Below are 25,597 nucleotides of genomic sequence, written 5' to 3'. Positions count from 1 at the left end.
AAAACCTTGTCCTCTAACAATTTTAGTAGGTTTGATTTCAATGTCGTTTTCTTATAAATTTTTAACCCAATTAGCCCTATTTTCTCTTAATTATCTTTGAATTAGTAATTGTCTAACATCTGGGAATGGTACAGTTACCTTTTTATGTGACTTTAAGCGAAAAAGGCCTAAAATGTTTGATTGATTTGAATACTACAAACACTTTCTTCCCAATTTCTGAGTAATTTAACTCTACTACCTGTAATGCTAAACTGAAGAAGGAAACATGAGCTTTGAATTGTTCTTGATTATTTTGAGCCAAAACTGATGTGTATGAGTGATCGTAGACAAAAGTATATAAAAAAAATCTCTATAATAATCAAGAGAAGATAATGAAGGATCATTAATAATAGCATGTTTGATGGATTCAAAAGACATTCTTTCAGTCTATCCCAATTTATAAATTACCTTCTTTTTTTATCATATTTTGCAGTGGTATAACAATTTACAAAAAGTCTCGCACAAAACGTTTGACAAAATTAATTTTCCCTAGAAATAATTGCATTGAATTTTTATTATGTGGCAAAGGAATCTCAAAAATGGCTTTGACCCTTTCAGGATCTATATTAATTTCATCTTTTGAAACAATAAATCCTAAAATCTTTCCTTAAGTCAAGGCAAGGAATGATTTCTTTAGATTAAGTGATATTCCAAACTTTATGCATCTTTCAAAAGTCTGTTTTAGATCATGAAGATGATTACTTCTCTTGTTGAATAGATTGTGATATCATCCTAGTAGACAACTACTGATTTGTTTAACAACCTCTAAAAGTTATGTCCATGGCTCTTTGAAATGTTGCTCCTGCATTTATCAGAATAAAGGGAATTTTGTAATATGCATATGTTCTCCATTTGGTTCTGAAGGTTATCTTCAACCTGTCTACAAGATGAACAAGAATTTGATTATACCCAGAAAAACCATCTAACAAAGACATTATTCAGAACCTACAACTGATTGTAAGATCTTCTTCATAAGAGGCAATGGAAAATTGTCTTTCTCAGATGCTCTATTTAAATTTCAGAAATCTATACAAATTATAATATCCCCATTCTTTTTCCTAACTTGAACAAGGTTTGATACCCATTTGGAATGTCTAACCAAGAATATGATTGTATCTTTGAGAAATTTATTCAATTCAATTTTAAACTTTGAGTCAAGATTGGGGTGAATCTTTCCGAGCTTCTGTTGTACAGGTTTAACATCTGGTAACATTGGTATTGTATGTTGAATTATATAAGTATCATAAGTTTTTAAATCATCATAACTCCAATAAAATACAACTTTGTATCTTCTAAGTAAATGAATAAAATCAAGTCTTTCATCACGAGAGAGTCTAACTCCTAGATTTATGTTTTGTGGTTTTTCTTCAAACCCTAAATTGATGAGTTCAAATTTTAAAGTAGTTATTTGGAGCTTGCAATTAGTTGGTTGTTTAAATATATATTTTAAATCATACTGATCTTCTAATTTAACCATATATTTTGGCAATGAATTTTCGGTTTGTTCATCATCAGAGGAAATATTATGATTTTTATCGTGCACATACTCATCAACAATATGATTTGCGTACCACATCCTCATCAATAATATGATATGTGTATGTTCCTTCGGATGTCAGAAAACAAATAATATCAACATCTTCATTAAACACTCTCCAATTAGTAATGTTATCAGGGATAGAGGGTCGAAAAATAAATTCAATGGAGAACGTATCAAGACTAAAGTCATCAAGAGGAATGATTTTAGAAGCAATGTTGGTTAATAGATCTGTGTTGGCATTTTGGATTCTAGGGATATGAGATATATTAAATTCCAAGAAGTGGGAAGTTAAGTATTGGACCAAACACTAATAACGTTTTAAGTGATTTGAAACACAATGGATATTATTTCTTAATTGTTTAACAACAACTTTAGAATCACCAAACACTTTGAGAAATTTAACATCAAAGATAATAGCCTTATGTAGTCCTTGAATGAGTGCTTCGTATTCATCCACATTATTAGTACATTCAAAATCTTTTTTGCATGCAAGCATAGTATTTTCTCCATTCAAACTTACTAATATGCAACCAACTCCTCCACCATCATTGGGCTTAGATCCATCAAAATAAAGAGTCCAAAAGAAATGATCAACAAAGTTATTGAAAGGTAATTCTACAATATTTACACACCTAGATGAGTATTTTTGTGAAACATTTTGAATTTGTGTTGTAACAGACTCAACAGGAAAAGGAGAAGATTTTGCAGGAAAACTACCGAAGAAATATTTAGAAGAACAATTTCCCAAGATGTTATTAGTGAAGGCAACCGATTCATTTTCTTCATCTAGATCAATCACAATATATTTCATGTGTTTCTCCCTATCAATTCTAATCTGATTAGGTTTTCCATTTTAGGTAAGCCAAAGATGAGTGTAATCTGTAGAAAAGTAGCCATGTAACTTTTCATACCAATCCCTACTTATAATAAGACCACAGTGTTTAGGGATATTGACAACCAAAATATCTATAATCTAAAACATATTAGAGTTAGATGATAGTCTAATTAAAAATTCATTCATCTCTCCTATAACTTTAAAGTTTGTTCTATCAAGTTGGGACTATTTATACGATAGATTTATGGGGTTTTATTTTTAATTTCAAGCGTATTGAGTAAGGCATAATGTTCGAAGAAGCACCCGAATCTACCAGACAATTATTAACGTAGTTGTTGAAAAAGTTAAAAAGTTAAAATCAAAGGAGATGTATGTGAATTAGTTCTATCTCTAATTAAAATTGCATCAGAGAGGTCAAGCTTATCATAAGGGGGATGTGGAGGCTTATTCTTTCCTTTAGAGGTTTTAGTGGTAACAACAGTTGAAGGTAATGGAGAAGCAAGAACTGCATTCAACTCATTAAGTAATATTTTTTGTTGTTGCTTCAACTTACTAACCTCATATAGAGAAATATTAACCTTGGTTTTCTTCATTTCCTCAACTATGTTATATTCAATAGTATCTGACACTGTCAAGGTCTTTGATGTTGAATAAGTAGAAGGAGAATTACTTGATGTAGACCCTCAAGATTTATTAGAAGTCATTTTAAGCCTACCTTTTTCATTTCATGAGCTATTTGGGATTTTTTTATTCTTCTATACTGAATCTGCAGGTCCTTTTCTTCAAGTACTAATAGGAGGAACCTCTTCTTCTTATTCATTTTCTAAAGCAGTAAGAATAAAATGCCATATGCCATTTTATTTAGTTAGTTCTTCTTCCTCTTCTTCTTCTGCTACTGATAGTGTTCCTTCTTCCTCTTATTCTTCATCTGAACCAATGGTAGATATTTGAATAGGTGGTTGCGATTGAGCAGCCTGATTTCTTTTCATCGATCTAAAAGGTTTTCTTGTTGAACTTTTAGCTACATTTTTTTTTACTTATACCATCTTATTGGAAATAGTTTTTAGGACTTTTTGTAAACCTTCTAGATTGTAAGGATCTTTGGAAACTTTATTTTTTTTTTTCCTCTTTGAAAGTGAAATTTATAGATGGTTTTCTTTCCTCGACAACAAATTTCTTCTCGAGGGATAATACCCTTTTCTCAATAGCCAACACTTCTATCATATTATAGGTGAGTACTGTATTTTGATCTCTATCAATGAACATAACAATATTTGAAGGAAGGGAAATAATGTACCATTATATTTGAACATCGACACCTGGTATGGAGGCAATTGGGATTTTATTCAAAATTTTATCAAATCTTGAATTAAAATCATTAATTTTCTCATGAGGAGACGCTTTAACATTAGAAAAATCATTAATTAATGTTTCTATTGTTTTATCATCTATAACTTTATTAAGGAATTGTTCTTCAAATGTTTCCCAATCGGTAATTGACCCAACAAATAGGGAAAAATACCAAGACCTTGTTGATCCTGCGAATGTGTAAGGAAATAATCTACACACTACATCTTCTTCAGAAACTCCATTAAGATTAATTGCCAACATAAAGTTGTGTAGATGTTCTTCTACAAGAGTTCCATAATCACGATTCAATTTATGCAATTATTTCTCTGGATGTTTTGGGAGAGGATGCAGATGATTATTCATTGCAACTGCTCCTGGATTGTTCCAGGGTCCGTTTTCCATTCTGGGATTAATAATATGACTAGTGGTTAATGAGGTAGATCCAAAAGTATATGTTCTTTATGAAGGGTCATTTAAAGTATTAAAAATCAATATTGTCGCCCAAGCATAACTACTAACGATAGTAGTACTAGTTGTTTGTAAAGAATAAATATGAGTGGATGAAAATATATTTGTGGATGAAAGTTTCAAAGGATGGTAAGAATATGGTAAAGGAGAATGTGAATAAATTTGAGAGGAAGTAGAAGGAATAGTAGGAGTATGAGGTGGAGAATATGTAATGTTATCACTAGCTAAGGAAACAACACCAGAGGTATGCTTCTTTTTCCTGTGTGTTGGTAATGGTAATTCAAATGGTTTATCTCCAAGTTTCCCACTTTGTGATCTGGTAATGACTCTGGTATATTATAGTGAAGAAGTAACACTCCCTTTAGAAGATTTGGGATGAGTAATTTGTTCGCCAGAGATGAAAATTCGTTCGAATTTTTGTATGATAGTTTGGAGTTGAGGAGCTTCGATCAAATGATTTGAAAGTAGTGTATTTATAAAGGATTCATTAGTTGATTCTCTAACAGGGCTAGGAGGTTTGAAATATGGTTCAATAACTTCAGATCGAGAATCAGGTGATTTTGAATGTGACATAGAAGTGTAAGGAGATTTTGGAGGGGATTGACTCTTGGGATGGCCTCTTGGTTTAGTGTGTGATCTCCTTGCCATTCATAGTTTTTTGGCCCTCCTTCTAGTGCCAAAAATGTTAATGGGATGATTTGACATCGTCAACATTTGGGGAAAACCACCCGGTCAGGGCCCCAATTAAACCCTTTTCCATTTGGAATAGTGGCTCTGACTAAAATTATGGGACCAATAACACTTTAATAGAAAAAATGTATGAAGTGGGGTGAATGTTAGTATATTCAGACACATAGGAAATAGTTAAGTATAACTTGTTCTAATGTAGAGTTAGGTAAAGTGTGTTTCTTTACTATCTACTTTTGTAACTTACAATCTAACAATCACGATATGTTCTAGACATGAAGTGATCTGATGATTCATTCTCTCCTTGGTATTGTCGACACCTAATCCGTGGCTTAACACCCGATTGGTCCATGATCTCTATTTAAAGAGCATGGAGGGTCATTTGTAGGGTGACCCTTCATGAGAGAAGCTTATGTAAATTTTCTTTATTTTACATTAATAAATTTCCTGAAGTAGCCGTATTGGCTTAGGTCATGGATTGTTTCCCTCTTTGAGGGTTTTAACCACATCAAGAATATTGATGTATTGATCTGTGATTTGTTTGAGAGCAGTGTATTTTGGTGTTCTATCTGAGGAACTTACCCTGTAAATCCTACATGGTATTAGAGCTATTTGAGGGTCACATCTGTTGGTGATCCAAATCTGAATCCAGTACAACTGCATCCAACTATCATTTCCTAGATCTATTGTTTCTGACCACTTTCAAGAAAAGAGGACTACTCTGTTGTGTTAGGAGAATCTATTACAGTGAGGAACCCCTTTCGTTTCATGCGAAAAGTTTTCTGGTAGCCCTAGCTACGTCATTTTTAAGATCTGGAGGTATACAGTGTTTACTTGTAGTTTTAGTTATTTTCTCTCTATTTATTTCGATTTATTTATCTCTTTTTTTTTAATTATCGGACCTATACCTTTCATTTATATGTATTCTCTTTGCCCCACGACTCTGTGCGATTTGGGAAAATCAAAAAAAGAGAGGAAGGATTTTTCTCATGTTTATGCTCTTTTCTGCCACGCCTTAGTGTGATCTCAAAAAATCAGAAACATTGAGGAAAAAATTTAGTTTCTAGCAAAATCTAACTTCAAGCCACAAGGTTTGGTTTTTTTTTGCATGGCTGTGTTGGGTTGTGTGGTTTTCTGTTTTGTAGGCAAAAAAAGTTTTTTCAATTAAGCACGCAACACAAAGCTTCAGTGACAAAACTATTTTCCAAAAATTACTAACATTTTAAACTAGCTCACTTGGTCCAAAGTTACTTTATGAGAATAGAGGTCTTGAGTTCAAGTCTTTCTTTCTGTTCAGTTTCTTTTTCGAAAAACATGTGTAACTTATATTTTAAAGTTACCTTATGTAAAAGTATTCTCATCCATTATAAAAAGTGAGTCACTTTTAATTCTGAAGTCTCTTTATCTTTTACTTAAGTTACAATTTAGTGGGTATCTCATAAAAAAGTGACTTTCACTTATTTATAAAAGTGGGTCACATAAAAAAAAAATTTAAGTGAGCTAATTAGATTAAGTTTGGAAGGGGGGCAGATTTTTTTTAGATATAACTTTATCATTCACTTCCGCACATTCACGCACTTCATCGACATCTTCAACAACTTTTCTTCAAAAAGCCATAACTTCTTCATCCAGAAGCCACTTTTAGAGGCGTTTTTTTTAATCAACCTAATTTTTTGAGATATTTCCATTAGAACACTTAGTTTTAGTATCTACAACTTTGGTTTCTATTAAAATGGAAATTCCATGCCAAGTTATTCTTGACAGCACCAACTACTTCCAATGGTGGTCCTACATTGTGGATTTACTTACAAGTAAAGGTCTTTACAGAATAGCCTCAGGCCAAGAAACTAAACGTAAAGATGAAGATAAGGCAGCCAAATGGGAAAATAGGAAAGATCAAGGATGTGGGTTGATAGGGATGTCAATTTCTCTAGACATTAGATTCCATATCACAGAACTTCATACCCCTAATGAAGCAATGAAACATCTCACTAAAGTTTTTGGAATTAAAAATGAAATTAGAGCCCATCAACTCAAAAATGAGTTTCTTACGTTGGACACCAATAAGTTTTCTTCCATTGAATATTTTTTGTCCAAGTTCAAGACCCTTAGACTTCTCTTGGAAGGTGTTAAGGTTAAGAAAGAAAATGGTAGCCTTATTTATTCCATTCTTACTAAGTTGGGACCAACCTACTCTGTGTTTGTTTCCACCTTCTATTCTACTATACAATCCTTTATTTCTCATGGACAAGACTACAAGTCGCCCTCTTTTGATGCATTTTGTGATTCTTTAATAAGAGAACAAGAAAAACTCTTACATCTTGGTCTTCTTAATCTTGGAAACTATTCTAAGAAAGCCTTAGCCACCCAACAACAACCAAATTCAAAGAATCCTAAGAAGTAGTATCCTAAAAAGAATGGTCCTAAACCAAACAAGGGTCCTAAGCAATTTCAGTCTCAAAATGAAAAATCAATTCAACAAAATGATAAGGAAAATAAAAACAAAGGGAAGAAGACTGATAGACATTGCAACTTTTGTAATCGAGATGGCCATTTAGAATCCAAATGCTTTAAGAATATGGAAGCCTTGGAAGCAACAGTGAAGAAGCGTAACATCCATTTGGAGCACTATTGAACTTCAACTTCATCTTCAGGAATAACACTTTCTGCATGTGGTTTGCAAGCATCTCGGTCTAGTTATGCACTAAATGTATCTTATTCTTCTCATTCTCATGATGGCTCATTGATTCTGGAGCTTCTTATCACATGGCCAAAAAAAAACCCATGTTTTATTCTATAAATGATTGTAACACCAAAAATATATATGTTGGTGATGATAGATCTCTTAGTGTTGTAGGGACTAGAACTGTTCATCTAGACAATGGTCAATTTAATGATGTATTATGTGTTCCAACCTTATCTTGCAACCTTCTATCTGTATATCAAATAACTCATTCAGGTGAAGGTAAAACTACTAAATTTTCACCTCACAATGTTGTAATTAAGGACCTAATATATCCTAGACAGATTTTAGCTACTGGCATTGCTGATGATTCTACAAGGTTGTATAAGTTTAACAACTTTTGGCCATCAACTCTTCCCCCAGTATTTGTTGCTCATAATGATGAAGTGAGCAAACTTTGGCATGAGCTATATGGTCACTTAAACTATCACTCCCTTCAAAATCTATGCAAAGAAAATATGGTGACAGGTCTTCCTATGGTATCTTGCAGAGATTGTGTTTGTTTCGGATGTGTACTCAGAAAACATCATCAGGATAGTTTTGAAAAACGTGCCTCTTGCAACGCCTCATCCCCTTTACAGCTTGTGCATAGTGATTTATGTGGTCCACTTCCAGTTGTTTCATTATTTGGCTACAAGTATTTCTTAACTTTCATTGATGATTTCTCCAAACACACTTGGGTATACTTCTTAAAACTCAAGAGTGAAATATTTAACATGTTCTTTTCCTTTAAGCCCTTTGTTGAGAAACAAACTGGACATCAAATTATTAAGCTAAGATTTGATAATGGTGGAGAATATGTTAACAACAAATTCATCAACTTTTGAACTGAGCATGGAATTCAAATGCAACATATTGTTCCATATACTCCACAACAAAATGTTGTAGCTGAAAGGAAGAATCACACCTTAAAGGAAATGGCTAATTGTATGCTTCAATCTAAAGGACTTAGTCTTAATTTTTGGGCAGAAGCAATTAACTTTGAAAATTACATAGTAAATCGCACTGCTACTAAGGTTTTAAAGAATATCACTCTAGAAGAAACATGGAGCTTAATTAAACCAAATTTAAGTCACTTTCGTGTTTTCGGAAGTGAAGCATGGGACCTTATTCTAGATGATAAACATAAAGCTTTAGAACCTAAGAGTGAAAAATGTATTTTTGTTGGATACTCTGAAGATGTCAAAGGATATAGACTTCTTTCACCTAAATCCAAAAATGTTAGCATTAGAAGGGATGTAAAGTTTGTTGAAAATATATTAGCCTACAAGCCTAGTTCAGCGAATGTGCCACCTCTCTCTATCCCTTCTATTTCTGAAAATATTTCTTCTTCAGATGATGACAACGTGGATGAGAATCCTCCCCCACCTTCTCAGGATTCTCCTTCAGCTCCTCAACTTCCAAAATGGGTCTCCACTACTCGGGATGCAGCAGGTGCCCTTGCAGGTGATCCTACATATCAACATCACACATGTTCTTAGTTTGATAGAGCCTCTTCTTTACTGGCTCAAGCTTCAACAATTTATGATCTTGACACCTTTGCCGAAGCTTCAGGTCATCCATATTGGGACACAAATATGAATGAATAATATCTTTCATTATTGGAAAATGATAGATGGGATCTTGTTCCTCTTCCAAAGGGACAAAAACTTGTTAGATGCAAATGGGTTTACAGAACCAAGTTTGTACCAGATGGAAAAATTGATAAACATAAAGCTTGTCTTGTTGCTAAGGGATTTTCACAAGTTGAAGCCATTGACTCTACTAAAACCTTCTCTCCTATTGCCAAAATGAACTCTATTTGTCGTGTTCTTTCCCTTGTTGCCTCTTTCAAATGGGAAGTCCATCAGATGGATGTTAAATCTGCCTTCTTGCATGGGGACTTGCATGAAGAAATCTATATGGAACAACCTCCTGTATTTATACAAACATACTCCAACCTTGTATGTTGGCTTAAAAAATCCCTTTATGGTCTCGAGCAAGCCCCTTGGGCCTGATCTGCCAAAATGGATAGCTTTCTTTTAGATACTAGCTTTTCTAGGTGTCATTCTGACAATACTGTCTACACCAAGAAAGTGGGTAAGTCTCTTATCATTCTTGTTCTTTATGTTGATGATATTATCCTTACTGGTAGTGAATCCAACCTTATAAGCCATGTGATGTCCAGCCTTAAAAAGCAGTTTGAAATGATAGACTTAGGACACTTGCATTATTTTCTTGGTCTTTAAGTCTTGCAAACCAAGGAAGGTATTTCCCTTTCCCAGTCTAAGTATGCTTGTGATCTTCTACGCCACTTTCACATGGAAGACTTTAAGCCATCCCCTTCTCCCTTTCCATCTAGAGCCAAAATTTCAATCACTTGTACTTCCCCTAAAGTTGATGCTACCTTATATCGTCAGCTTGTAGGAAAACTTTTGTATTTGACCCATACTTGTCCTAACCTTTCCTTTGTTGTTGGCCTTATTGCTCGATTTATGCAAAACCCACATAGAAGTCATTAGAAAGCATCTAAAAGAATACTTTGTTATGTTTTAGGTACAATTCAATTTGGGATTCATTACAATGTAGAAGCATCTCCTCTATTCGTTGGTTTCACTGATTCTGATTAGGCTGGTGACCCTGATGATCATAAGTCTACTACAGGTTATGTCTTCACTCTTGGTTCTGGACCTATTACATGGGCTTGCAAGAAATAAAGTGTCATTTCTCTTTCTTCAGCACAAGCAGAGTATCATGGTGTCATAGAAGCTAGTAAGGAAGCCCTATGGCTTCGTCAGATCCTATCAGAGTTTGGGTTTCAGCAGCAACATTTGACTACACTTTGGTGTGATAATCAAAGTGCCATTCAACTATGCAAAGATCTAGTCCAACATCAGCACAACAAACACATTGAACTACACATGCACTTCATCAGAAATCTCATTCATGATCGTGTTCTTGAAGTGCAATACTATTCAACACATGATCAAGTTGCAGACATCTTTACAAAGGCTCTCACAAAGGCGTAATTTACTAAACTTCGATTTATGGTTGGAGTTCAGGAAGTTATCACTAAGGGGGGATAGGCGCTAATGCCTCCTTCCTTCTCCTATTTCTGTCATATTTGTACATCCTTCAATCCTATCCCAAGTTGTTTTTAAGGGGGGATGTCAAGATATTCCGACACATAGGAAATAGTTAAGTATAACTTGGTCTAGTGTAGAGTTAGGTAAAGTGTGTTTTTTTACTATGTACTTTTGTAACATACAATCCGATGGTCACGATATGTTCTAGACATGAAGTGATCTAATGGTTCATTCTCTCCTCGCTATTACTGACACTTGATCTATGGGTTAACACCCGATTGGTCCATGATCTCAAATTAAAGAGCATGGAGGGTCATTTTTAGGGTGACCGTTCATGAGAGAAGCTTATGTAAATTTTCTTTCCTTTACATTAATAAATTGCCTAAAGTGGCCGCATTGGTTGAGGCCGTGGACTTTTTCCCTCTTTGAGGGTTTTAACCACGTTAAGAATACTGGTGTATTGATCTGTGATCTATTTGTGAGCGATGTCCTTTGGTGTTATATCTGAGGAACTTACCTTGCAAATTCCTACAATGAATGATGATGATAAGTGGTCATAAGTAATATATTCTAACAAATTAATTATAAATTACTATAAACTATTATAATACCTGGGTAAGATGAAATAACGTGCTAAAAATATGTCATAATAAACACAATAATATAGATTATTATGAGATTACGATATTAATTCACTCAAAGGAAAATTTAGTTAAGTAGTTAATTAAATTAATTTAAATAAAACATCACATATGATAAGTATTTCATTATTCACTATATGAATTAAATGTCATTCAAACATATCAGAAGTGATCATGAATGACTGACAAAAATACGTATATGTGAACAATATCAATAAACAATTCCTTTCAAACCAAAGAAATAGAAATAATGGATAATAGTAGCCGTGAGACTGAAAATATGCTCATTATGGAACTGCTAGTGGTCTAGATTTATATTAAGAATAAATTAAATAAAAAAGTGCAATTTAATTCATTTCTTCTCAAAATTCAGAACCCCTACCCCTCTCTCAGAGAGGGAAATTTATAGTCAAAGTAAAAATAAGATTAAAAATACCCCTCCATTAATTTCTCAATAGAAATAAATGATGAAGGACTAATAACGAAATTGTTATAAAAATCTTGAGTCTAGGGTGAAGCTTTCCGAATGGTGAGTTGTCGCATCATGTAAACATCCAGCAAACTAGTGAGCTCACAAGGATGCTTAGGCTTAAATCTTATCTGGCTAGTAAAAATAGCATTCTTCAACGATGACAACATTTCCATGGTAACATTTGATAAGCACCTAAGTATGAACCATTGGCTATGAGGCTTCACGAGAAACTGCTAATGATGCTCAAGGTCAATCCTGGATAACTACTCAATTCTTTCAACCATTGTTGTACTATTCTCCAACCAATTTTTCAATTATGTCTTCGCATCTAGAAGTGAATTGTCCAAGCAGTTAGAAACTAAACTTTCTTGTAAAAAAATATTGTTGATTGATTCAATGATATTATTTGAAATCTCTCAAACCTCATTCACTGCAGCCTCAAATTTTTTCATTCTAATATCCCATTCTCAAAAAATGATTATATTTTGAGCCTCACTAATTTTGGGCAGATTTTCTTTTCTTCCTTTTGTACTTGCTTGCGAGCTCAAGAAATCAGTTAATTTCTCATTGAATTTATCAAAATAATTCACCATTTTAGACAATTGACCAACAAGAGAATGACCTATTTTACATTAGTCCTGAATTAACACAAGCTTATTGAAAAATATAATTTGTTGATGCCTGAGCAGAGAAATCAACTCTTCGGTTTCTTGTTTAAGCTCTACCAGCTAAGGATCGACACAAAATTGTTAAAAAATTGTCTGCATATCTTCAATATGGTTATCTAATCTCTTTGTCTTCGTATCATGCTGTAATTTCAATGCATTAAAATTTTTCTATAATTCTTCTAATTCATTCTCCCACTATTCAGTAATATTTTTATTTTCCGCGTTGAATGTTTGTTCCATTGAGATGATATTTTCTTCCTTCTCCTTTATAAGTCCTTGAATTTCTACTACTTTATCTATTGTATCTAAAGCATAAGCTCTTGTGAACTAAGTCAAATTTTCTAATTCTTCTATTGGTGCAGCAGGAGAACCTTTCCATAGAAATTGAAAGGAAAATGTTTCCAGGTACCAATGCCTGAGATTGATCAATTTTTCTCCTCTTTCTTCCCTTTTTGACTACAACCTTATGCTGAGGACTGTAGAAGGTATCTAAAGGAGTAATTTCTTTGAGATTGAGAGTGACCTCGACAGAAGGAAAAGATGGAATAATTTTGAAATATTTCTGCTCATGAATAGAAGATTTATTTGTAACTTCTCCTAACCCTGTATAATGTTTAGTACTCTTAGGAGTATCCTGACCTGATGTGAGGAAGTTGTAATTTGAGTGACTATGGTTTGACCCTTGGTATTTGGATTAATATTCATATGAAACTCATTCCAGGCCTCATTCAAGTTAGGATTAAAAATAAATTCTTCTACCTAGGATGTAGAAGGTACTATGATGACCTCCTTCCAGCCCTTAGGAGGAATCACTAGCTGTGAGGAAGTACTACACTGAATAGTGGAGACAGATAATATTTCAAGTGGTAGCTGTAGAAAATCTTGTGGAAGAGAGGCTATCCTAGAAGTTCTATACTGAGTAAACTGAGTTTTTTCTTCCATTATTAATTGGTCTTCTAATTTTTGAAGCATTTTTTCATAGGAGGAAGATTTTACAAACATGCCAACTAACTTATCTTCCTCATGAATGAACTATATAACCCCCTAGGAAGAAGTAAATTCTTTTACAATTGAACTTGGATCATACTGCCTGGTAGGAATAGTCAGAAATTTGAGGGCTTGAATAGTTAGGATTTCTTTTTTATCTTTATGGTAATTATCTAATTCATATATGCTAAATCTCATAGGAAATATAGACCATGCCCTTTTTTTTACTCTTTCAACACTTTAGTAATACCATAGCCCACAGTCTTATAGGCTACCACCCTCCTCACTAACTTATCTAGGATAAACAAAGGTAAAAGATGAGGGTGAGAAAGGCTTCCCCAAACTCTGATATAAGTGAATAATTATTCACCAAACCAATTTCCAACATTTTAAATATCATCCATAGCTTCTTGAGATATTGTAGGTGGCCGAGATTAAAAAATGACCTCATATATCAGAATCATTACTTTATGAAAAAAATGGTATAAGTCATCGAAGTATTTGGTTTCCCATAATATGTCATGATAAATGTGAATAGGTTTTGGGTCCTGAATGGTCCATTTCCAACCCATGGAAGTAAATTCCATATAAAAACACAGAGAATCCATAACATAAGTAGACATTTAAAAAGGAGGAAGCTTATATTTGAAAATACTTCTAGCACGCCGAAAATATAAAATATGGATGGACAATCTATCATAAATAATGGTAGCCCAATAAAATATAAAACCCACAGAAGCACCATTGATTAAAGGCACTTAGTCATCCAGGAACTCTGACACGTTAGGTAGTGCATACAAATGAAATAGCATGGCTTAGACTTGGGAAAAAGAGAAAGCAAGGGAATCGAGTGAATACTTACTGGATTCTTCAGCTTTATGCTTGTTTGGATCTTTTCTCTATTACCTTACTGGTACTGACAGATGTCTGTGCTCCTTTATAAAGGCCTCAGCGTATTCCTTATTATATATACATTGAGGATTTGGCAAGTGATACATGCTCTGGATATCCTTACTGGTGAAAGAACCAATCACTATTCCCCTTTTGGTTTGAATATGTCTCCCAAAAATATCCAAATTCTCAACCACCCATTGGAACATGTTTGTATAAGGCAATAACCATGCTCTTGCCCCAATTATGTGAAGGAATGAGTTGGCTACATCCTGTTGTAACATTATTTGGTTTTGATGAGTTAGTATATTAGTCAAAAATAATTTTAAAATGTTAATATAGGATATGGATGAAAAAGAAAGAAAAGTCAAAATGTTAGGCCAATTTAATGTTTTATAGGCATACATATCAATAAAATGTTAGGTGTTAGCTACCCTAATTAAAGAAGGAAAAAGAGAAATAAAATGTTAGGGAAGCAAAAAGAAAATAATGGCTTCATTTCATATTTTTATAAATGCACAGGCTGCTAGTAAACACGAGTAAAGGTTTTTCTCTGAAGGTTTTATATATCAATTAATTTTGGTATTAATCCCTATTCCTAAGTTTTAAACCCCAAATCATCCCTCTGCTCATACCTTGATGTATTAATCACTTACTCCTAAATCGATTACCCCCTCATACATTACAAATATTCCCTATCATTCACTAAATTAATTCTCGACCCCACCAAGATAAAACTGTCACGTCATGAGTTAACCCTCTAACACCTCTCACTCCATCCCTGCTCATCTCCCAATATCTGATGGCCTAGATGACATTTCGGCCCCTCCTCACCATCCAAGCTTTACCGTCAGGGGGGTGGGGTCCGAAATGGGCAGTATACAAAACCGCACCCTCCCCTACATGTCAACGCTAGAGCTTTCCGACCCTGCTTGGGCAAAATTGATAAACAATCCCCTCCCTCGAAAAAGCTATTTCCCTCACTTCTAATACCACTCTCCTCCTTGTTGTGCTCCCACCACTTACTTTCCACCACCTCATTCACCCATTAACTCCATTTAATTATAATTGTTCCCTCCCGAATTAACTCGTTAAGCAATTAATTGTTTAGCCGTTAATTTAACGAGTCTGTGTCACCTTCAATGGAAAACCCAAATTAATTATATAAACCTCCCTTTCACAGGTTAACAGGTTACTGAATTCATGCACTATTAGTATTATTGATTTGTTACAGGTTTGCTAGACTAAAAATTCAACTCTTTCTACCCGCCAATGACACTATTTTCTTATTCTTTTTAGCCTATTTCCTCTGTTCTTCCCTCCAAAACTTGACTCCTCTCTGCTATTCAAACTTCCAATCCAATTTTGATTCTTATCATTAGTTTTATCCAAAACGCCTTCAAAGAAGAAAGGACCAGAGTGTTGGGCATAGAATCCCCCCACAACATGTTTTGGGGCTTAAAGCCCAAGTCTTGAGTTGTTATTATTGTAAAAATTCTGCGAATTACGGGCGCGGAGCGCAAATTGTATGTTAGAGTCATAGGGTTGTCTTCCCTAAGTTTTGAATGTAGTGTCGGCCTACCCATGGTCTACGGACCATGGGATTGTATAAATAGAGCGAGGCTCTAAGTTGTAAAGAGGAGAGTTAACCAGTGGATGGAATCTGTAAGATAGCAAGCATAGAGTAAGAATCTAAGTGTCTCGGGTTGTAGTAGTAGGAAGAGGCTCTGCAGCATAGTGCACAGAGGCCTAGTAGCATCTTCAATCGAGAGCACGGACCCTTGTAACTAAGTGCGTAGGGTAGAATCGAGTCTATAACAAGAGAAGGAGATAATAAAGAGAAGTTTGATTCCAAATCTTGTGGATCTATTTTGAATTATTATATGGTTGATATCTTCTGCAATTATACTATTTGATTTATTGCGTGCACTTATATAAATGTTGAACATTGTTAAGTATAACTAACCACGTACATATATCTACTTTGATCAACTAATATCGGGTTGATAGTGAGGATTTGGGTAATAACACTGTTCAGGCTCGAATAGGGCTGTGCGAGGGCAGCATCGCAGGCTGCGAGGTACTGATAGGTGCGCATAGCGACGTGCGCACAGGGTCAAACTGCGAACCACTGGAAATCATCAGACATCTCTAGGGTACAGAAACCTAGTTCTAGCACTCTCCCATACTACTTCAAGTGAGACCTCAGTCCGTGCTCCGCGGACTATTGCTGAAAGGGCCAGTAGTATCGGGATTTGTTTGGTTGAATCACCTCTGAACCTAGGTCAGACCCCTAGAAGCCAACAAATGGTTTTGTTGTCGGGACTGAGATCTGCATAAGGGATGTCCGATGTCATGTCACTAGAATCCAACAAAGAAAGAAATTGAAGGGTGGTTGGAAAAGAAGATTCACAAGTTCGCAGCGCAGGAAAATAGGAATCCATGAGTATCTAAGGAACAATGGTTGGAGTGCTACTTATATATGGAAATCCATGAAATTTTCTTTGGATCCTTTCCCTTTGAGATGTATGAGTGGATCGCAAATCTAGTAGACTGTCAGGGAAGGTGTAGGCTTGACAAACCAATCCTATGGACTCTGGAATTAGTGTGCAGACTAGAAGCGTCAAAAAATAAGATTGTGTGAGCTGTGGACCATTGGCTCGATCAAATCATAGGGGGATTTATCACTGAGTTCACGGTACACATGACATTCAGCTACAGTGAGGTGGAACGTCATTTCCTCAAGAGACCGCAAGGTAAGTACATTAAATATTTGAATACTTGGATTAAAATGCTATTGTGTGAAAAGCGGGTTGTGTGAATAAATTAATGTTTGGGACTACGCGAAGTGGGAAGATCTACAGAAACAGAAATAGTGAAGAATTAGAAACTAGTCCGTTAATTTCACCCTCACAGGAGAGTGAGCAGGAGCTCGTGAAAGTTTCTCCAAGAAGTGCGATTAGTCTGATAAGGCAACGAATTCCGTGCTTACCACCTCCACCTACACTGCCACCAATCTCACCATCTTCACCTCCATCTTTGCCCACCCCACGTCTGCCACCTCCACAGTTCAATATGGTGAGCACGATCAAACTATCGGTATTCAGAGGGCTAGGGAACAAAGATCCAGACCAATTTTGGTTCGTAGTAAGGGCGATATTAGAAGCACAAAGAGTCGTGGATGACAATATAAAGAAGGCTACACTGGTAAGTGCATTGCAAGATCGTGCACTAATGTGGTACATTAAGCATTCTAATGACCATTGAAACACAGGAATCATAGAGATCCACGACGCGCGAAACAGGGAATTTAGCAGACCAAAGTTAGAGACACAATTGATTATCAGGTTTAAGGAAATCACGATGCTTCCAGGCGAGACCCAATGGGATATGGATTAGAGACTAAAGAGTATGATTCACGAAGCCCACATGACCTTGACAGATGGGCAGCACCGTGCATGGTTTCTAGCGTCACTAACACCGCATTTAAGGACGACGCAGTCACAATAAAATATATCCACCTAGGCCGAAGCTTTGGAGATTGCAATGAGATTGCACGAGACCCCTATACAAGATCCTTGTCTGGGAGTCCAAAAAATCCACCCGCAACTGCAAAATTTGTGTCTAGAGATGCAGAGTTTGAAACAGGACAAGACATCTCAGCCAGAGGCATGCGAGGAGGTATGGTGCATAAAATGCAAAGGCTAGGGGCATGACAAAGACCACTATCCAGTTTTCGTGAATTACTTGGTGGGAGGAGGGCCAATGTCGTTAAGACCGGAGGCACAAGTAGGACCGAGTGTGGTGCCAGCATTGTGGTGTGTGATCTGTCATATAGGAGGAAAACACGCTAAAGATAATTGTCATCTATTGCAAAAGTATACGCAGATGTCCCAACAATTGTTTTGTAATTTCTGTAGGTCGATAGGCCATGATGAGCGCACCTAGAGAAGATACGAGCTAATGATGGAATAGACCCTTGCCTATAGAGTGCATATCGAAATGCGAGCCCTCGATCCATGTCCAGGAATGGCGCATGCTGGATTTCAGGGGAACGGACAAGGTCGAGGTGGAATGGGACTAGGAAGGGGTCGTGGACAACCAATTTGTTACAATTGCAGAGGGCCAGGACACTATGCCCATGATTGGATGATTTCGACGAGAACATCATGTTTATACTGTACTTAGTTTGATCATGAGGTAGAAGACTTCCCTAGACTGATAGCGAGGCTGTGTGAGAAAGGGGTACTCCAGCCTCCCCCGACTCAGAATTTGCAAATGATGGGATCTGAGCCACGCGAAGAGGACCCGATTGTAAACATAGTGCTCAGAAGCCGTATCACAACCAGAGATGACAAAGATAAGCAGCCAAAAGAAAGTGCTTGGGTTCACAAGGCTCCTACAAAGGAACCTGAATTTGATATGGAGCGCGTGAAGGAGACATTCATGGAAGCTAAGAAGAGCTTCACAGAGGCATCCACTTCAGCTAGTAAGGATCAACTAGAACCAGAGATGGATCCTTCAATGCTCACTACCTTTCTGGAGACATGCATGAAACTATTGTGCGACAACAAGGCTATAAAAATACTGTAGGAACTTATCACTAGGTGCGCAGGGTCAAGGGAACCGCGCGTAGTTCGGAAACTTGGAAATCATGCATTGCAAACGGGAAGGGAAATGAGATTGACTACGCAAATCAGAGAGTACGAAATGGATCTGGTAATTCTGGATCTCGGATTGGACGCACATGTACTGCCGAAACAAACATGGGAACGCATGGGCAGACCTATGCTACAATGGTATCCTATTCAATTCAATTGCGAATGACAAACCAACATAAGATCTTACCCAGGGGAAGATTGCAAGGGGTAATGGTGGATATTGAAGGTGTGAGCGCGCTGGCGGATTTAGAAGTGATAGATATTGTCGATGATAGCAATCCTTATCTCGTGCTATTGGGCATAGATTGGGTCACTGATATGAATGGAGCCATAAATCTAAAGAAGCAAAAAATGATTTTTGAGAAAAAGTCACTACGCGTAGTAGTACCGCTATATCCTGTCGAAGGAGTGCGATACACTAAACCGGTGTGTGACGATGATAGTGATGACAATCTCGATTGTATTTATAATATAACCGCGTGAGAACAAGATTGGGTGAATCCAATAGCAAATGGTATGATTTTGTGGGAGCGTGAAAGCTCTTGTACTTCGTATTCAGATGAAGAAATAGAATGATGGCAAAACCTGTTACACGAGGTAACCATGCTCAATTGCAACATGATGGTTAGATCATTGTGCTGCATGAAAACGGAGATAAGGGATCTACCTAGGTACTGTGGGTTGACAGTGGTGGATGAATTACTGAACAAATTTGAAAGCACAATACCGGAACAGCAATGGTTCGATGTTCTGAAATGGGCACTGCACACAACGCCCGCAAGGTGGTGGGTTACGCATCAGAGAAGTATTGAAGATTGGCACGAATGCAGAAGGATGATGCGCCTACAATTTGGGAAGTCATAGATGTGGCTAGTAGACAAGTATGATGGACAGGATGATCCATGTACACCTCGCGAAATGGACCAAGGTCTACAGGGAAGATCCACAGCCTGAATGGGTACATTTGTTCTATCATACCCTGGATGTCATACTTGTGAACTGGTATACTGAGACAGAGCTCCACCATGGTACGAATGAATGGGATATATTGTGTGAGGGATTTCTGTTAACTTTCATGTTTGAAGATCATTGGTTGGATACTGTTGACGATGCACTAAAGTCAGTAAAAACAACTATCTTCAAAACACCCATGGAGCCCATGGAAGTACTCCAGCCAGAATGGGCGACACAGCTGAGCTGCATGCTAGAACGTTACAATGTAAATGTTGAGGAGGATGATGAGGACCCATGAAGTACCAACATTCCAGAAACGGAAGGCTGTCGCGAGGTTCAAGGACCATCAATTGATGATCCCAACATCACTGCTCCGCTAAAAACAAAGCAGGTAAACATTGGAATGGAGGCAAAGCCAAAGTGCGCAATGCTTGGGGACTATTGGGATGATTCCATGGTGGATAAGGTCGCTGAGTTACTCCGCGAGTACCAAGATTTGTTCCCGACCAAAATTACGGAATTAAAATGGATCGTTGGCAACTTAGGAATGATGAAGATCACCCTGAAACCCGACGCAAAGCCAGTTAAGCAGCGGTCTTACCGCATGAATCTAGAATATAAGGAAAAGGTCCATGAAGAATTAGACAAAATGCTTGCAGCTGGAGTTATTGATCCAGTGGAAGAATCCGACTAGATGAGTCCTATTTTCATGTAGGAGAAAAAGCAAAAGGGCGAAATAAGAATATGTGTGGACCTTAGCAAGCTGAACGACGCCTATGTACACGATCCATTGCTGACACCGTTCACAGATGAAGTACTCAAGAATTTTGGCGGACAGGAATCATACTCATTCATGGATGGGTTCTCAGGGTACCATCAGATCAAGATCGCGCCGGAAGACAAGAGAAAAATGACCTTTGAAACAGAATGGGGCTGCTTTCAATACACTATTATGTCGTTTGGACTGAAGAACGCATCAGCCATCTTTTCATGCATCGTCGTGGATGCATTCAAAGTATACATCCACAAGTTCTTGGAGTTCCATCAGATGATTGGACTATCTTTGTATTAGTCAAGCACCATGTAGCAAGCTTACGCTTGATGCTAGATACTTGCTGCCAACACCATATTGCACTTTTTTTCCACTGGAAAAATCCGTAATATTTCATTATAAATATGAAAGATTACATATGTAGATGCTTTGTCGCATATGCCAAACTGTTCAGTGCATTTTCAAGATATTTGCAGATCAGTGCTGTATATCTGTCTGTTACATTTACAAAAATTGTGCAAAAATGGTGCCATTTAAGGCAAACCTCGATCTATTTACATATATATCATATTGTGGAGTCAAATAACAAAAAAGACTGATTGTTAAGTCGCTTGTAGACCCGCAGTGGGATATGACGGGTCTATATATGGCCGATGGTGGTATTTCTGCTCCTGCTGTTCCAAAGATTCAGTGATTTCCCATAAGCCATTTTCCATCACCGCGGCCTCCTTGGAAAGCTTGTCAGCAGTCTAGTTATGTTCTCTGTATATATGAGATATGTGAAATGAGTTAAAAGCCTCCATTAGTATAAAGACTTCATCAAGCAGTATATTTAGAGTGTGTGAGTGACATGTAGTAACTCTATTGACCCAATTAACGACAATCTGAGAATCTCCATAGATGTTGATGCTGGTGCAATGATGGCTGAGTGCAAAATGAAGTAAGTGGCGGAGAGATATGAGCTCAGAGTAATTGTTTGTGCCAGCCCCCAGTCCTACTTTGATGTGATAGAAGTGCCTCAATGATTTGTGTATAATGATGCCCCCTCCACAGCCATGTTCGTTTGCAGCCCCATCGAAGAAAGCCCAAGGTGAGCTCATGTCGATATTGGGAGGAGGGGTCGGCCGTCGCTGTTTTGGGGGAGGGGGATTCGGTAGTTCGTTATATGCTGTAATGATACCAGCTTCAACGAGAGACCATGTAGGCTCCCATCCATCGAATATCATTCTGTTCCTAGTCTTCCATATAGACCAATTTACTATGATCGAAAGGTTTACAGATTTCGAACCACTGTGTCTGTTCCCCCAATCCATCCACGCGTTGATAAGGTCTGTACCAGACCAATCGCCCGAAAACTGTATGTGATGTTTGATATGATGCCATAATTGATTTACAATGGGGCATCTTAAAAATAGGTGTTCGGTGGTCTCTGTGTCTGCTTTGCACAGCACACAACGCGAAGGACCGGATACCGCCCTGCGCTTGAGGTGTTCGTCAGTGGGGATGCGGTTGCGAAGGACACACCAAGTAAATAACTTAGACCTGGGCGATGCATTAAGCTTCCAAATCTGGTGCCACCATCTATCAAGCACCTCCGGCTTTCTGTGAGAAATAATGACTTTGTATCCCTCACGAGGAGAGTAAATCCCACTATCAGCAATCTGCCAGATGAGTTCATCCGGTCCATCCACAATTCTGATATGGGATTCTGAGAGGGCGTCACAGTATGCTTTCCATGGTTCGTGCCATCTGATCGGGATGTCTAACTGTGTGCCAGATTTCCAAGCCTGATGCAATATGTCCGAGCCCTCAGGGTCAGCGATCTGCGCAAGCACTCTAATGCCACGGGAGTTTAGGAGGGCAATCAGGTCTGAGTGAAGTCTGTGTCTTCCTCCGCATCCACTCCATGGATCCATTCCGATGCGTGCTCTGTTCCCACTTTTTATGCGCCATATGATGTTGCTCCTGAGGAGGGGGAGGGAGTGTAGGAGGGCTTTCCAAATGGAAGAGATGCCCGTTATGTTCCAGCTTGGGAGTCTGGCCCAATCGATGATGTCGAGAGGCCAGATGTACTTATGGTATACAATCTCTGTCCATAAACTGTGGGAAGTCAGCAATGCCCAACCCATTTTAGCAGCGAGGGCTTTTGCAAAGGATGCCAGGTCCTTTAATCCCCAGCCCCCCCACTTCTTAGGGAGGGAAATCTTACTCCAGGAGATCCAAGCAAAGGTGCGCTTCTCTTCCTTTCCAGCCCACAAATATCTGTTGCAGAGTCTCTGAATCTTTGAGAGAATTTTTCGGGGAATCCATGCTAAAGCCATCCAAAAAACAGGAGTTGCTTCCAGCACAGATTTGATCAGAGTTAATCTGCCAGCTCTGGATAGGTATCTGAAGTACCAACAAGTTATTTTCTTTTCAATCTTGGTGACAAGCCATACCCAGTCGGCAATTTTTTGGTTTGTAGGCTTTAGCCAATATCCAAGGTATTTAAGACCTCGATCCAGAGGTTGTGTGATAAATGGAAAAGCCTGCATAGCCGATTGTGATTCAGCTACAGATGTACCAACCATAGTGATGGAAGACTTCTCATGGTTGACCACCATGCCCGTGGCATGTGAAAAAAGATTAAGGATTCTGTTGAAAGATGAGGTATCCTGAATACTTCCATCGAGAAGTATAAGGACATCGTCCACGAATAGAAGGTGAGTTAGGAAGCAAGCTTCTGAGATCTTTAGGCCCCGGATAGTTCCTTCCCTCTTTGCATCAATGATGAGACGACTGAGCGCTTCTGTAACCAATAGGAACAAGAGGGGGGAAAGGGGACATCCTTGACGAAGTCCCCTTTCAGAGTGGAAGAAATGGGATGCAGCACCATTTATCAGAATACTATAAGTAGGAGAGGTAATGCATGCCATAATCCAAGTGATAAGCTGATGTGGAAAGCCCAGGTGAATGAGAATCATTTTGATGTAAAGCCAGCTGACTCTATCGAAAGCCTTTGAGAGATCGATTTTGAGAAGAATACTCTTGAGGTGCTTGGTCCAGATAGAGTGAATGGCTTCCTGGGCAGAGCCAATGGCTTCATGAATCTGCCTGTTTTCCAAGAAAGCAAATTGCTGAGGAGCAATGTGATTGGAAAGGATGGGTCTGATCCTGTTGGCTATGATCTTGGATATGATCTTGTAGAGTACATTGCATAGCGAAATGGGACGAAAATCAGCAAAGGATGATGGCGAGTCGGACTTGGGAATAAGCGCAATGAAGGTAGAATTTATAGCATGATAGATCTGACCTGAGGTTCTGCTTTCCTCTACCACCCTTAATATGTCCTCACCCAAGATGTCAAAAAAGGCCAGATAGAATTCAATGGTCCATCCATCAGGGCCCGGGCTCTTTTCCTTCTGAAACCATTTAATGGTGTTCTCCAATTCAATCATGGTGACAGGAGCATTTAGATCCTCCAAGTCTTCATTGTTTACGAACCTCGGGAAATGGGAAGCGACACGGAAGATTTCAGCCAGGTTGGAGCCCTCAGGGCATTTGAAGATGCCTTTGAAATAGGAGGTACCCATGCTAGAGAGCTTGTTGAAAGAGTCTGCCAGACCCCCATCCGGATAGGGAAGGTTCCAGATGGTATTTGCAACCCTCCTCCCATTTGCAAAATTATGGAAGAATCTGGAATTTTCATCCCCAGCCTTGAGCCAAGTAGCTCTACTTCTCAGCCTGATCGATTCTTCTCTGAGTCTGAGAATGCTAGACTTCTGCTCTTCTAGATCAACCAGCCTATGCTTGCTTTCCACAGAGATAAAGCCCAAGTTTTGTTCATCCAACAGGGCGTGTATGTCTGCTTCTATCGTGGTGAGCAGTTCATCTTCCCTTGCCTTTTTCCTCTTGGCCCATTCAATCACAATATGCTTGAGTTCCGACAAATTTTTTACAAATCCCCTGGCCAAAGAGGGTTCTCTGTCAATAGGGTGAGCTGCCCAAAAATCAGTGACCAGCTTAGAGAAACCAGGGTCCTGTAACCAATGATGGTTGAATTTAAAAGGAGCTTTTGGTTTAGGGTGAGGGCCCAGAATTTCCATCAGGATGGGAGAGTGATCCGAGATTCCCCCCGAACTTACCCACTGTTTATAGTGATGGAGATTGCGGAGCAACGGTCCCTTGATCAGATAACGATCAAGTCGACGAGCCAAGGCTGCTGATCCGATCCTTCGGTTCCTCCATGTGGGAAGAGGGTGATGCATAGGGATGTCGATGAGATCGTGCTGTTCAAGCAGATTCCTCATGAAGTCTGAAATGGGATCTGATTGAGCAGATGAGCCCCAAGATTCACCATATCCCAAGGAGAAGTTTAGGTCGCCTCCAATGATCAGGTTTTCCTCTTGCAGCAAAGAACGATTAAGGAGGGTGCGCCAGAATCCTTCCCTCTGCTGACAAGGACCATAAATATTGATGATGCGCAGTGGCATCCCAAGGTCTTTTGAAAAAATGTCAGCACCCAAAAATCCTGGTCCGCCCCATGAGGAGTCCAATCTGATGGAAAGAGGGTTGAGCCCAATGGCCAGACCACCTGAACGGCCCATAGCATCCAACCCCATGTATTGCCACTTTGGCGCAATCGATTTCAAGGCAAGAGATATGGCTTCAGCAGAACCCAGGGTTTCTTGAAGGAGGATGATGTCAGGATTTTCGACCTGAAAAAGTCGTTTTAGGGCTAGCTTTTTCGGGGTGCTAGCTAGACCCCTGCAGTTGAATGAGAGACACTTCATGGGGGAACCCTCCGAGGGGGGTTTGTAGCTCTAAGGGCCCCGACAATGGTGG

At 38.2% G+C, this 25,597-nt stretch overlaps 1 pseudogene; it reads right to left on the bottom strand.

Moving 5' to 3' along the window:
* LOC149168239 (uncharacterized) overlaps nucleotides 1–25,374 on the bottom strand; it is a 112,234-nt pseudogene extending 86,860 nt beyond the window's left edge.
* Nucleotides 25,375–25,597: the final 223 nt, after the last annotated feature.

This window comes from Pinus tabuliformis, chromosome 4_2 (assembly GCF_031772625.1).
Source record: "Pinus tabuliformis cultivar Carrire ecotype Pingquan chromosome 4_2, CPIR1, whole genome shotgun sequence".
In the NCBI taxonomy this organism is placed as follows: Eukaryota; Viridiplantae; Streptophyta; class Pinopsida; order Pinales; family Pinaceae; genus Pinus; species Pinus tabuliformis.
This window is presented reverse-complemented; position numbering and strand designations above follow the sequence as displayed.